This window comes from Mustela nigripes, chromosome 1 (assembly GCF_022355385.1).
Source record: "Mustela nigripes isolate SB6536 chromosome 1, MUSNIG.SB6536, whole genome shotgun sequence".
Taxonomy (NCBI): domain Eukaryota; kingdom Metazoa; phylum Chordata; class Mammalia; order Carnivora; family Mustelidae; genus Mustela; species Mustela nigripes.
Genome location: NC_081557.1, coordinates 182,408,720 through 182,420,851, shown reverse-complemented (window position 1 = coordinate 182,420,851; position 12,132 = coordinate 182,408,720).

Genomic DNA, 12,132 nt, shown 5'->3' with positions numbered 1-12,132 from the left:
GTGAAATGTTTTTCACCCTTTTATAAAATGAATCCTCTTCTTTTAATGTCATTTGACATTAGAAGTATCTAGAATCTGACTCCAATTTGACATTAAAAGTATCTCGAATCTGACTCCAACGACCGTGTCATTCTACATGATATTCAGTGTGATATTCATGTAGAATGACACGGTCGTTGGAGTCAGATTCTAGATACTGTTCATCCTAGTTTCTATTCCATGCCCTCCCCTGTAAAAATGTTCTTTCAAATTTTCCTGATTCAGAATTTTCATTTTAGTCAGATCAGCCAATAGTTAATTAAAATGTACTTTTCAGTACAAAGCACCATGAGAATTCTTGCCAGGTAAAGAAAAAAGTGTGGGTCAACCCTCAACTTTGTTTGCATAATTATTTTTGTTTCTATAATGTTTAATAGTTTACAAAATATTTTTACCTAACTTATTTTAGTGGGTTCTTATTAAAAGGGATTTAGGGTGTAGATAAGTGATTAGCAGAGTGCCTTAGAAATTAATTGTATTTAAAACAAAAACTAATAATTTTCACATTTTAAAGGTGAGGAAATTGAAATTCAGAGAGGTTCAGTGACTTGTTCCAAAGCACATAGATAAGGGTTAGGTCAAGTCTTACTGCCACATTCTTCTGATTCCAGCCTGGTGTTCTTAAAACTCATCTTGCTGCCGTTTAAAAGATGTGGAGATTAAGGTATAGATAATATCCAAATAGTTTCTCGAGTCAGCACGTTTTCAGTGTTGGTCTGTTAAACAAGTAACTCAAGCTCAAGTATCATGTTAGGATTTAATCAGAGCTCTGACTCTTCTTTTCATTTTTTATTTTAATGCTAGTACAGTCAACATATAGTGTTACATTAGATGGGCACTTGGGCTGCTTCCATAATTTGGCTACTATAAATAATTCTGCAATAAATGTAGGGGTGCATATATCTTTTTGAATTAGTGTTTTTGTATCCTTTGTGTAAATACTCACTAGTGGAATTACTGGATCATATGATAATTAAAAAAATTTTTTTTTCGAGGAAGCTCCATACTCTTTTCCACAGTGGTTGCACCAGTTTGCATTCCTACCAATAGTGCAAAGAGGGTTCCCTTTTTCTTCACATTCTCCCAACACTTCTGGTTCTTTGCGTTTTTTATTTTAGTTATTCTGATAGGTGTGAGGTGATATCTTATTGTAGTTTTGATTTGTGTTTCCATGATAGTTATTGATGCTGAGCATGTTTTTATGTATCTTTGGTCATCTATATCCTTCTTTGGAAAAATACCTATTCATATCTTCTGCCCATTTTTAATTGGGTTATTATATTTGGTGTTGAGCTATGTAAGTTCTTTGTATATTTTGGATATTAACACTTTATCAGATATATCATTTGCAAATATTGTCTCTTGTTCAGTAGGTTGTCTTTTAGTTTTATTGAATGTCCTCTTTGCTATGTAGAGCTTTTAATTTTGATGTAGTCCCAATAATTTATTTTTGCTTTTGTCTCATTGCCTCAGAAAACTTATCTAGAAAAATGTTGCTATGGTTGATTCCGAGGAATTACTGTCTGTACTCTCTTCTAGGACTTAAAAAAATTTTTTTTACTTTTTTATTAACATATGATGTATTATTAGCCCCAGGGGTACAGGTCTGTGAATTGCCAGGTTTACACACTTCATAGCACATACCTTCCTCAATGTCCGTAACCCCACCACCCTCTGCCTATGCCCCTACCCCCCAGCAACCCTCAGTTTGTTTTGTGAGATTAAGAGTCTCTTACGTTTTGTCTCCCTCCTGATCTCATCTTGTTTCATTTATTCTTTTCCTACCCCCAAACATCCCATGTTGCCTCTCAATTTCCTCATATCAGGGAGATCATATGATAATTGTCTTTCTCTGACTGACTTATTTCACTAAGCATAATACCCTCTAGTTCCACCCACATCATTGCAAATGGAAAGATTTCATTTCTTTTGATGGCTGCATAGTATTCCATTGTATGTATATGTGTGTGTGTGTATACATATATGTGTATATATATATATATATATATATAATCTTCTTTACCCATTCATCTGTTGATGGACATCTAGGTTCTTTTCTAGGATTTTTATGATTTCATGTCTCACATTTAGATCCTTAGTCCATTTTGAGTTTTTTGTTCGAGTGAGTTGTAAAGTAAGAATGTAGTTTGAGATGTAGTTTGAGTTGTGGTTGAGTTGAGTTTGAGTTATAATGTAAGGATTTCGTCCATTTTCATTATTTTGCATGTTGTCCAGTTTTTCCACCATTTGCTGAAGTTACTTCCCATCCTGCCACCCTGCATTGCATATTCTTGCCTCCTTTGTTGAAGATTAATTGACCATGTAAGCACAGGTTTATTTCTGGGTTCCATTTTGTTCTATAGATCTATATGTCTACTTTTTGTGCCAGTACCATATTATTTTTATTGTTACAGGTTTGTAGTATATCTTCAGATCAGTGATTGTGATACCTCCAGTTCTGTTCTTTTTCAAGATTTTTTTGGTTCTTCATGGTCTTTTGAAGTTCCATACAAATTTTAGGATAATTGTTCTAGTTCTATGAAAAATGTTGTTGGCATATTCGATAGAGATTAAATCTGTAGATTGCTTTGAGTGGTATGAACATTTTAATAATATCTATTCTCCCAATCTATGAGCACAGAATATTTTTCCATTTGTTTGTGTCATCTTAAATTTCATTCATCTATGTTTTATAGTTTTTGAAGTACAGGTCTTTCACCTCCTTGGTTATGTTTATTCCTAGCTAACCTATTATTTTTGTGTAATTAGAAATGATGGTGTTTTCTTAATTTCTCTTTCTGCTACCTCATTATTAGTGTATGGGAATGCAACAGATATCTGTATATTGATTTTTGTATCCTGCAATTTTACTGAACACATTTATCAGTTCTAGCAATTTTTTGGTGGAGTATTTAGGGTTTTCTATATATAGTATCATTTTATCTATAAATAGGTATAGTTTTACTTCTTTCTTACCAATTTGGATGCCTTTTATTTCTTTTTCTCTTCTGATTCTGATGGTGAGGATTTCCAGTACTATGCTGAATGAAAGTTGTGAGAATGGACATCCTTACCTTATTATTATCTTAGGGGAAAGGCTCTCAGTTTTTCACCATTGAGTATGATGTTAGCTGTGAGTTTTTCATATGTGGCCTTTATTATGTTGAGGTATGTTCCCCCTAAACCTTCCCCCTAAACCTCTACTTTGTTGGAGTTTTATTTTTTTTTATCATGAATGGATGTTATACTTTGTCAAATGTATTTTCTGCATATGTTGAAGTGATCATATGGTTTTTTTGTTTCTCTTCTTGACATGATGTATCATGTTGATTGCTTTGTGAGTATTAAACCACCCTTGCAACTCATGAGTAAATCCCACTTGATTGTGGTGAAATGATTTTTGTTAATGTACTGTTAGATTGGTTTGCGAATATTTTGTTGTATATTTTTGCTTCTATGGTCATCAGAGATATTGTCATGTAGTTCCCCCCCACCCCACCCCCATGTCTTTATTTGGTTTTATTATCAGGATAATGCTGGCCTTAAGAATGAAAAGAATGAATTTAGAAGGCTTCCTTCCTCTTTTACTTTTTTTTTTTTTTTTTTTTTGGAATAGTTTGAGAAGACTAGGTATTAACTTTTCTTTACTTGTGTGGTAGAATTCCCCTGTGAAGCCATCTGGTCTGCCACTTTGGTTTATTGGGAGTTTTTTGATTAGAGTCAATTTCATTGCTGGTAATGAAATTGTCTTTTCAAGTTTTCTATTTCTTCCTGCTCAGTGTTGGGAAGTTATATTTTTCTAGGAATTTATCTATTTCTTCTAGGTTGTCCATTTTATTGGTATATAATTTCTCATAGTAAATGCTAGTCAGAATGATGAGTAACAGAAATGCTCATTCACTGCTGATGGGAATGCAAAATTTTATAGCCACTTTGGAAGACAGTTTGGCAGTTCCTTACAAAGCTAAACTTACTCTTACCATATGATCCAGGAATTGTGCTCCTTGGTATTTACTCAAAGGAGTTGAAAACTTATGTTCACATGTACACATGTTGTTTATGTCAGTTCCATTCATAATTGCCAAAACTTAGGAGCAAAATACATGTCCTTCAGTAGGTGAATGAATAAACTATGGTACAGACAATGGGATATTATGCATTGCTAAAAAGAAATGAGCTATCAAACCATGAAAAAATGAAAAAATCTTAAATGCATAATACTAATTGAAAGAAGCCAATCTGAAATTCTACATATTGTATGATTCCAACTATGTGATGTTCTGGAAAAAGCAAAACTCTGGAGAGAGTAAAATGATCAGTGTTGCCAGGGATTAGGTAGGAGGAAGGGTTGGATAGGCAGAGTGCAGGGGATTTTCAGTGCAGTCAAACTATTCTGTATGATACTATAAAGGTAAATACATGTCAGTATACATTTGTCAAACCCATGAATATACAATATCGAGAGTGAGCTCTAATGTACAGTATGGACTTTGGGTGATAATTTATTAATTCGGGGTCACTGATTTTTAACAACTATCCCACTGTGGTGCAGGATCTTGTTAATGGGGGAAGCTATGCTTGTGGGGTTTAGAGAATATTTGGGAAATCTATTTTCTGTTCAGTTTTGCTGAGAATTTAAAAAAGCTCTAAGTAATAATATCTGTTTAAAGAGAAAAGTGGAGTCATACTATTTCTTTTTTGTGATTTGCATGCAGCATATCTTGAAGATTTACCTGTGCTGTTGCTTTTACCTTTAGTTTATTCATATTCACTGCTACATAATCAATTTTGTGATATACAATGATTTATTCCACTGGTAGATATTTTGGTATTGTATACAATATATGTGTTTCCTTATTTATATCTACAGGAGTTTTGCTAGAAAATAGGAAATTACCAAGAATTATCATTAAGGTCATTAGACTAGGTACCCATTCAGCCTTAAAGAGAATGCTGGGTTGTTTTCCGAATTGTTATATCAATTCTATACTCACCATCTACATGTGATAATTACTGTTGCTCCACGTCATAGCTAATACTTAATATTTTGCTAATCAGGTAAGTGTAATTTGCACTTTCCTGCTTACTAATGAAGTTGAGTGTTTTCATGTTTATAGGCCATTTGTGTTTCATTTTATGGGAAACGCTTATCCATTTCTTTCTTCTGTTTTCATTGTTTCTTGATCATACTCCTCTGTGGCTAACACATGCTTTGAAAGTTGTCTTTTTGTGGCTCATTTTAAAAACTTTTAATGTTTTCTTTTAATAAAACACATTCTTGATTTTAATATAGTCACATTTAACAATTATTTATTTTTGGTAGACTTTTTCTTTAAGCTGCTTTATTGAATGATGATTGACATAGAAAAAACTGGGTTTTTAATGAATACAAATTGATGCATTTGAAGCTAGTATATACCTGTGAAATCATTAGCAGTATCAATGCCATAAATTTGTCCATCACCTCCACAATTTCCTCCCACTTCCCCTTTTTTTCCTTTTGTGGTAAGAGTACTTCACATAAGATCTACCCTTTTAGCAAATTTTAAATTATACAATGGAGTATTGTTAATCAAAGGCCTAGTGTTGCATAGTAGGTCCCTAGAATCTACTTCATTTGCATAACTGAAACTCTGTATCTTTTGAAAACCTCTTCATTTCTCCCTCCTCCTAGTCTCTTGAAACCACCATTCTGTTCTTTTATGACTTGACTGTTTTAGATTTAACATATAAGTGAGATCTTGCATGTCTATCCATGTTGTTGCAAATGGCAGGATTTCCTTCTTTTTTAGAGGCTGAATAATAACCCCATGTGTGTGTGTGTGTGTGTGTGTGTGTGTGAATGTTTGTGTAGATAGATAGATATGGATATATTTATATACACACACCACATTTTCTTTATCCCTTTGTTTGATGATGAATATTTAGTTTGTTTTAACATCTTGGCTATTGTGAATAATGCTGCAATGAACATGGGAGTACAGATAATATTTTGGATCCAGATTTCAATTTCTTCGAGTATATATTCAGAAACAGAATTGCTGGAACAAATGATAGTTCTATTTTTAATTTTTTGAGGAAACTCCATGTTATTTTGTACAATGGATATACCAGTTTACCTTCCCACCATCAGTGTACAAGAGTTTTCTCTGCATCCTCTCCAGTTGTCCTTTGTTTTTTGATTATACCATCTAAATAGGTGTGAAGTGACATTTCATTGTTGTTTCAATTTGCATTTCCCTAGTTAGTGATGTTGAACATTTTTCAGCTACCTATTGGTCATTTTTATGTCTTCTTTGGAGAAATATTTATTTAGGTCCTTTGCTTGTGTTTTAATTGGATTGGTTTTGTTTTGTTTTTTTGTTATTGAGTGGTAGGGATTCCTTACATAATTTGGATACTAAAGCTCTTATAGGATATATGGTATGCAAATATTTTCTCTCATTATGTAGGTTGCTTTTTCATTTTGTTAATTACTTCTTTTGTTGTGTAGAGTTTTTAGTTTCATGTAATCCCATTTGCCTATTTTTACCTTTATTTTTTTGTGTCGTACCTAAAAAAGTTATTGCCCAGTGTAATATCTAGAAGATTTTTCCCTATGTTTTCCTCTAAGAAGTTTATTGTTCCGGGACGCCTGGGTGGCTCAGTTGGTTAAGCAGCTGCCTTCAGCTCAGGTCATGATCCCAGTGTCCTGGGATGGAGTCCCACATCGGGCTCCTTGCTCGGCAGGGAGCCTGCTTCTCCCTCTGCCTCTGCCTACCATTCTGACTGCCTGTGCTCGCTCTCTCCCCCCCTCCTCTCTGATAAATAAATAAAATCTTTAAAAAAAAAAGAAGTTTATTGTTCCAATTTTTATGTTTAAATATTTAACCTATTTTAGGTTGATTTTGTAAATGTTGTGACATAAGGCCCAACTCTATTCTTTTGCATATGAATATCCAATTACACAACACGATTTTTTGAAAAGACTATTTTTCCTCATTGTGTATTCTTGGCACCCTTGTCAAAGAGCCATTGACCATATATGCATATATTTATTTCTGGCCTATCTGTTTTGTTACATTGGTTTAAATATTTATTTTTATGCTGATGCCGTACTATTTTGATTATTGTGGCTTTGTAATATATCTGAAATCAGTAAGTGTGATACTTCTAGCTTTGTTTTTCTTGCTCAAAATTGCTCTGGCTATTCAAGGTTCTTTGTGTTCCAAGTGAATTTTAGGTTTGTTTTTTCTATTTCTTTAAAAAATGCCATTAGACTTTTGATAGAGATTGTATTGAATCTATAGATCTCTATGGGAAGCATGAATATTTTAACATTATTAAGTCTTCTAATCTATGATCATGGTATATCTTTCCATTTTTGGTTTACAAGTTTTTTACCTCTTTGGTTAAGTTTATTTAAGGTTTTTTTGTTTTGTTTTGTTTTTATGCTTTTTTGGGGGGGGTGCTATTGTAGATGGGATTAAAAAAAAAAAGATGCAAAAAAATTGAAGAAAACATGAATAAAATGCAATAAAAAAGATACCAAAAACCTAAAGTAACCTTGGGGGCGGGAGGGGGGTAGCAAAGCTGGAGGTATCCTAATTCCAGACTTCAGTTTATATTACAAAGCTGTAGTAATCAAAACAGCATGGTACTGGCACAAAAATAGACACATAGATCAGTTGTACAGATTAGAAAACCAAGAAATGAACATAATACTGGACAGATACATGCAAAAGAATGAAACTAAGTTTTTGCTCTTTAAATGGATTTTGTAAATACAGTAACAGATGCTGGGGAAAAGTTCAACTAAACAGACCAAGTGCATGTAGAATTTGTCTGAGAGTGATAGAAATCAATCATACCAGAGAGATGGTGGGTGATGTGGAGAGATGGAATGACTAGAATTTATTTCCTTCAGTGATGTAGGTTCAAGAAGAAATAATGTTAGTTTTCTTCAGGTTTCACCTGGAGAGGAGGAAAAAAGGTAGTGGGAGGGGGATTGGAGTTCCTCGTTGTGAATAACAGAAACCAAATTTGGTTAGCTTTGAGAGAAAAGGTAGGCTTTAGGAACATGTTGGACAGCTTATAGAAAAATCAGGCTTGGAAAATAGTCTTGAGCCAAGGAAGTTTGGGAATCAGAAAGTGAGAAAATTCACATCTTAGAAAGGTCTGGTAGAATGACACCGTTGCTGCCACTGGACAACACTTGGCACCACCCATGGACATTCAAATCTGAAATTACCCTTATGTATAGCTGGATGCCTCTGTATTTTACTTCACTCCCTCAGGATTCCAAGTCCTGTGTGGAAGCTCCTACTGGCAGAGTTGAGGTTACATGCTCATCAGGTGGCTGCTAAAGACTTTTTGGTTTCCACAGTGGGAGGTGAGACCTTGTCTTCTGCCAAGATCTGCAAAGGAAAATTCCTTCCCACAGATAGGAAGGATAATCAGACACTACATAATTATAATAATAGCATCAGCTTCGACAAATATCTGCCACTCAAGGGTCAATTGCTACCTCTGCTGTTGGGAAAAATATCACATGTTTAGGCTGCCCATAATCTTCATGTATTCAGCTTGGCCTGGGGAAGAGAAGGGCCTTCTGTATTGCGTCCTATCTAGTAGGGAGAGGCATAGTATCTAAAGCAATGTGGGTGGCCAAAGAGCCTGGACAAATCAGTCAGAATCACAGCTGCTGGGGAGGTGACTGGGAGAAGTGTAAAGGGGGTATCTGTAGGGGAAAAATAGCCAAGAGATAATGATGGTAGCCATGGTCTCATGGAGCAGTTTCTCCCCTGAAATGAGCTGTAGACATCTCCATGGTATAATTGAATATTAATATTAGTGCAGTAGGTAACAGAATGGGAGAAGAAAGGATGTAGGGATTTCAGAATGATGCTGCCTATGGTGCTTCTTCTTCTTCTTCTTTTTGGCCAATATTGAATTGCCGAAACCGTATTGATTATCCTTCCCAAGGGGAGTTGTTAATCATGTTACCAATATAGTTTTTTTCATTTTTCTGATAATGGCTGTATGTTATCTGTTAAAACGATATACACCATTATAAAAAACTCAATGTAGAAATGTCCATGAGAAAAAACAAGCTATCCTCTCAATTTCACTTTCTGGAAAAAATCATTAGGATTTAGTGAATAGTTTGTGAATATTACCTGGACATATCTCTTTCTTTTAATCTCTCTCTCTTTCTCTCTCTCTCTCTGTATGTGTGTGTGTGTAATATCTAGACAAGATATCAATATCTATCCATCTATCTATCATCTGTCATCTATTTTGTTCAGATGCTACCAAACAGTTTTACAGGGAGGCTGTACCACTTTATCTACTCATTACCAGTTGTTCCAGTTGCTCTACATCTTTGCCAGTGCTTGGCAATTAAAGAAAAACTCATCCTGGTTGCTTGTATTATTATCAAATTGCTGTTAAAATTTGCATTTCTTATGACCCAAAATGAACACCTTTTCATATACTTCTTGGCTATTTGAATATCTTTCCTTTTTAAGGAAGCGTCTTTTCAAGTCTCTTGCCTATTGTTAAAACATTGTTTCTCCTTTTTATTGCTTTTTAGGAGGTTTATGTATTCTGAGTATGTATTGTGACAGTCAAGTTCAAATGTCTTCTTCACATAACTTTTTATTTATGTACATTTTAAAGATTTTTATTTATTGGAGAGAGAGAGAGAGACAACACGAACAAGGGCAGCAGGAGAGGGAGAAACAGAATCCCCACTGAGCAGAAAACCTGATGTGGGGCTCAATCTCTGGACCCTGGGATCATGATGTGAGCCAAAGGCAGACGCTTAACTGACTGAGCCACCCAGGCACCCTCACATAACTTTTTAAAATATCATCTTCATAGAATGTAAGAGGAACCTGGGACTTACTATCTCATTTTATAGTTAAAAAGTAGACCTAGCAGGGTGCCTGGGTGACTCAGTGGGTTAAAGCCTCTGTCTTCAGCTCGGGTCATGATCCCAGGGTCCTGGGATCGAACCCCACGTCAGGCTCTCTGCTCAGCAGGAAGCCTACATCCCTCCCCCCTCTGGTTCCTCTCTGCTTACTTGTGGTTTCTGTCTGTCAAATAAATAAATAAATAATCTTAAAAAAAAAAAAGTAGACCTAGCAACTTTAAATGATTTGCCCATGGTGCCATACTGGGCTAGAGATAAGAGCTAGGATTATTTTGTCTCATGCTTTTTTGACACTAATGCTCTGTCTGTCCTAAAAATGAAAAGTAGATAATGAAATCACATAGAAAGTTTTTACAACACAGTCTTAAGTCCATAAGTATTTGAATCTTTTTTTTTTTAAATTTATGTATTCATTTAGTCCATATCTTGAAGCTCTCATCAAAATTACTTTCAATCTTCTTAACGTGAAAGCAGGGAGATCTTATATTTTCTCAAAGAAGAAAAATATAATAAGAAATAGTTTTGAATCTCATTTAGTTGATAGACTGCATGAAGCAAGGATTCATAAATGGGAAAATTTGCTTCAAGCAGTGGCTTTGTAGTTTGTGGTTATCCTTGATAGTGCATTATATATATAACCTCAGGGGAGACAAGTAGTTTGCAGACTTGCTCTGTGCTCTGACAGATCTTTGCAATAAGATGTTTTTGGTCTCTGCCTTTATCCCCTCTGCCTCTCAAAATAAAGTAGACTGACCCCCACCTTCTCAGTCATTATTGGGATTACATGTGTGTACAACTGGATCTTTAGTAGCGCTTACCAGAGAAGGAAAAATCTAAAAACCCAGAAAATAATTTTCAATGAAGATGAACTCACATGGAGCCCACCAAGCTCAGAGAGGGCCAAATGTGAACCCCCTGATCATTCCCAAATGTTCAGCCAGAGGATCTGAAGATATTAAAACAGTTTGAATAACTAATGTCTGAGAAAATAATCTAACTACATTCTACAGATCTGCTGGTCTCAGATCAAGGCAAAGCCTAGCTTATTGTGACACCTGGAATGTGAGTACAGGGATATCTTATTAGTGGATGGAAGGTAGGTGCCCGTGACCCTTGGTTGTTAATTGTGTTGGTTGGTGGTTTTATTGGTATTTGGGTCATTGCTTTTGCAAAACCATCTCTTTGGTACATGTGCTGCCGAAGCAAGCACCAAAACCATCTCTTTGGGGGTTGAATTTCATTTTGGAAGTTTATAGTTGCATGATCAAGGACACAGATGCATTACTCTGCAGCCAAAAAATAAAAGGCTGCACTGACTCTGAGGGTCAGCTTTCTGGATGGCACCAGAGTCACTGCCTTTTTCTCAGTATCGGCTTGAGGAAGGGATGTGTGAGGTCAGAGATGATGTGAGGTCACTTATGGATTGGGTTAAAAAGGAGGCAATGACATAAAATATTTAGTATTCCTGGGGGTCTAACCTCACAGTTTTAAGGCTGGATATTGCCTAAAAGAAGCCTTTTGAGGATCACTTTAAAAAACAATGCAGTAAAATTTTCCATAAAATCTACTCAGCTACAGTATAAATTTAAAAAAAAAAAAAAAAGACCCAACAATCACTATCTCAGTTTATGGGAATGACTTATTCTGTTTTGTACACGATGTCTGGAGCTGGTATTTTAAAGAGATTCTAAGAAAATGTGTTATCTCAAATAATTTAGAAGGAAATACAAATGATATGCTCTATGAACTATATTCAGTAGTTCTGGTAATGATGAAGACTGTGATATCAAGATTGCATGTAAAAAGTTTGAGTAGTTTTATGCAATGTGAGGGTGAGGGAAAAATCAATACTTTAAAATTGACCTGTTAATTTTCGTTTTATGTGATTTTTAAATAACATGTACTTATAAATATGTATATAATAAAATGGTTAAATTCTATGCTTTATAGACTGGATTAACTATTTCATCTATATCTATAAAATATTATACAGTCAATGTGGCCAAAACCTTTTATTTGGAGGATCTTCTCATGGTAAAGTGGAGATCATTTTATATTTGGTAAACTCTTCTCCATGGGCATATGCCCCTTTCAGCTCTTTTGTGCTTCTCTGATCCCAGGGAGGAGTATTCTACCACTGATACTATTTTGAATTGCCATCCCAGGTACAATAAGGT